Raw genomic sequence first — 3974 nt, 5'->3', positions numbered from 1 at the left:
GAGATGGACTGGAGGCATGGAAAAGCCCCTGAGCTGAGTGAATGCAGTTGGGGTAGACGGGAGAGGTGTTTGCAGGTGGTAGGTGGAAGTGGAGTAGCGGATGAGGATATGCCTCTGGAGGAAGGAGCAGGGTGGCTGCATGCAGATGTGTGAGGATCACCAGGGGAAACTCTGTGAGGAGTACAAAATGGTTATGAAAGGGAAGATTTTCAGGCTGTGAGTGGCAGTGTTTGTGTGGGAGTGGATGGAGAGAGAGGCACGCAAAGACAGAAAAATCCTATTGTGCCTGACAGGAGACAGAGAGAGATGAATCCATAGACAGCGAGAGCGAGAGATTGCTGACAAAGAGGGGATAAAAAGAAGAAAATGTACCAAAAAAGATTCGAATGAGCGAGGTAAAAATGTAAATGCACAAAAATCACAGCTGATCTGTTAGCATCTTGCAGTGCTTTGTCTTTGGCCCTGGCAGCCTGGTGCAACTCATCTCCCTTCCCTGCAGAGACACCAGCCTGTATCCTCCTCCATTCCTGTCTGTCTGTCTGTATAAATGCCAAACTGTCTTGGAAACTATATGCTTACTTTTTGATTGCTGCACTTGGCTATTTTAACCCATATGTTTATTCCCTGTACAAAATAGCTGCAGAGTGGCTTCTCCATTCCCTGATGTGGTTTTTTCCTTCCTTAACTGTATCGCTGTTCACTCCTTGTTCTTTTTGTGCCCTGGGCTAGGTTTTATTTTACCTCCTGCACATACTGATGCAAGCTTTGCTGATTAGCCACAATCAGCCTCTGTAGTAACGGAAACAGATCCGAACATCCTGACGCCGGCTTTTCCTGCCTGCTTAGCAAGGCAAGCTACTGGAGGTGGCGTTTTTAATTATCAAACAGTCGTGGCATTAATTTTGACCTGCAGTTGTTTAAATTCCAACATCTTGCCTCTTCTACAAACACTTAGCCAGAGGGTGACACACAATTGGTTTTAATCAAAAACATCTGCTTTAAACTGACGATAATAAACACAAAAATCTATTGTGTTTTATTTCAGTATGTATCCTTTTGTCTTAATACATGTGGACAGCTCACACCCACCAAGCAACTTGGAGGTAAACAGACTATTCCCTAATAAAAGCTACCACCTCTACCACAAGTTCTTATTCCTATGGACAGCTAACACATTTGTACTTTAAATGTAATACGAGTGACAGATAAATGGCACCTAGAACCATCAGGCAGGTGTAAAACTTCAGTGTTTCCCTTCTGTGATAGAGAAAGTTTCCAAATAGTATTTTGCTCCTTTAATCAGGGGTTTTTAGGCTTTGGGACAAATATACTGGCAAAAGGCTTTTATGAGTAAAATATTGATATTCTGTCGCACACAGAAAGGCCCAAACTGACTCAGCCGCTCGGAAGGGCTGAACACGCTGGCAGTAGTGTTTGGCATCAGGGTAGGAGCGTGCTGGGTGTTTGCTCTAAGAGGAGGCAGTAGAAATAGCTCCTTTTTCCTTTAGTCAGCCTCAGTAATCTGGTTATGATTTGCATAGCAATATCACTGCCTGGGCATTTTAGATGATGGAGGATCCATTTGTAACGGCCTGTAGAAGCAATAGCTATCTGAGGCACTCGCTAGAGCTAATTTAAGAGAAGGCTGGGTAATCTTCTGCCCATTAATAATTGTTATAATCATACATAGTCGGAGAGGTGTAGTCCTGTCTCATGCTTCAGTCCTGCCTGGTGCGGAGAACTCTGGCCCTGATCCAACCATGCGCTGAAGCAAGCGTGTAACTTTGGAGACGACTCAAATGCCTGAAGGTAATTATGTGTTTAAGTTGCTTTGCTCAATCAGGCCGGGCAACACCACGCGGGAGCGAGTGAAACGGAGACTGGAATACCCCTCTCTGGATCAGGACCAGAATACGCTGACGGCCTCAGATGTCTGAAAGGAAGTGTGCTGCTCCCGCACCCTGAATCACTGTACGCTGGGCTAGGTGCATCGTGGAAAACCTTTGTGGCCCTTTGGTATCAGCCCCCGGGAGTGGCCAGATGCTGTGATTGCAGACAGATGAACCAATCACACCCCCAGAAAAGGACGAGGGTACTCGCCCCCCATGAGTGGGCATCAGCTGCTCTGTTGTAACCCTCTTGTGTGTCCGCTCCTATCCCACAGTGAGAGGAAGCTGAAGTAGGCCAGTTCACCTTGGGAGGGGAGACAGGGTGGGAACAGCTGCCAAATGACTGCAGTGCAGCCTCCAATTTTTTACAGGGCAAAACAGGCACTATTACAACGGGCCAGCTCAAAATGCACTGAGACCCCCTCCCCTCCCACTGGTTGTGATCTTTCCCTCTTCGTATGGTAACCTTGATGGAGCTGTCATCTCGCCGTGATCCTCCACTCCTAGGCTGGACACCTGGCACGGAGAACACACGTAGCGATAGACACTTGCGCAAAGCAAATCACTACTTAATGGGGGACTTGACCCGGAGCCTCCGCTCTGGATTTTGTCGTCCCGTGAGGGCACTGATGAACTGGCAGATAGTTTTGTGGTCCAAAAAAAAAGTCATTTTTGCTGCTTCATGTTAAGATTGCCACCTAGAAAATACTGTGTTTTCTCTGGTCCGTGGAGCTTGTTCTGATGAGGCCCGAATAGCGGTAGTCAGGAGACAACCCCACTTCTCAAGCTGTCCTCAGAATAAAGCACACGGAGGAGGACCGATCGAGACCCCACCTCAGCGGGGAACTGATGCACGTGCCCGGGCAGAAGTCAGTAGGACTCACAGGCTTCAAGGTGGACACTAGCTTAAGCACCATGTTGAAGTGAAATCCCTGTCCTGATGAAATGCTTCCTACTGTGCATCGTTCTGTCTTGTAGTTATTAATTAGTTTAGCCTGTTTCTCAGTGCCACCACAGTCTACCTCCTGTGTGTCAAAGTTTCCCAGGCACTGAGTCAGCCTGGGACACATTTCTGTTAATAAAGCTGTTGGGGCTGAAAAATTATTCAATATATCCTTAAGGGGTAGAAAAGGGATGGTTTCTGTATTGACTAATGAGGCTAAATTCCTGATTAGGGGAATCTTACCTCCCAGAGGAGAAGCTCTCTGCCTCCTATCATTTCATATAGTGAGTGTGTCTATGGGCATATAATACATGCCATATAGAACAGGAGTGCACCTATTTATGCATTTGTAATGACATACACACATGCACGCATGCACAAAATGTGCCCAAGGGCTTTGTGTTAAATTAAAATTACAAATATCTATCCTCAAAACAAAGGATTTTAGCACAAAATAATAGCTACTAAAATAGAAGCCAGTTGGTTTTTATTGTCTCTTTATAATTAACTCCAGCGATGGAATCCAATTACAAATGTTCAATGTCGCCCTGCGGCAAAGTGTCTGTGAAAAGGGAAAGATGACTGAGCTTAAACAACTCAGGTAAAAATTAAATCCATGGATGTATTTGATAATTAAGAATGTCTCCATTAGGTTCTCTTGATATTAATGAATTGGGCTATTATTTTTACATTTGATTACTGGAGTTTTATGCCAGCCATTTCACCCTTATTGCGCTTGAAAATAGGCCGCCTTCTCTGTTTGCCAAGCACAGAGGATAATGCTGGACAGTTATGATAGGCCCTTTATAATGATATTGTGTTGTTTCCTCAATAAAATGTTTCATGGGGGTGTAAATCAGCCAGACCTATGATGAGGAAGTTTATAAAGCTGTGTCCACCTGGGTGTCAGCATCTCCCAGCTCCTCCCACAGTCCCTGCGCTGTGGGATGAGGAGCAGAATGACCTGGGAGGAGAGTGGAAGGACCTAGTCTGGCTCAGTCTGGTGGAGCCTCTAAATATGAAAAATGGATTTTCCAATCCGTAATGCATTTAAAACGCGAAATCAATAGTGTTTCATATCATTTGAAAATTATATTTTTAATGCAATCACTTTGCTTCGCTCAGCTGTTAGGAAGAAATAT

This window comes from Gavialis gangeticus, unplaced genomic scaffold, assembly GCF_001723915.1.
Source record: "Gavialis gangeticus isolate Ggan-Ray unplaced genomic scaffold, GavGan_comp1, whole genome shotgun sequence".
NCBI classification, from domain to species: Eukaryota; Metazoa; Chordata; order Crocodylia; family Gavialidae; genus Gavialis; species Gavialis gangeticus.
This window is presented reverse-complemented; position numbering follows the sequence as displayed.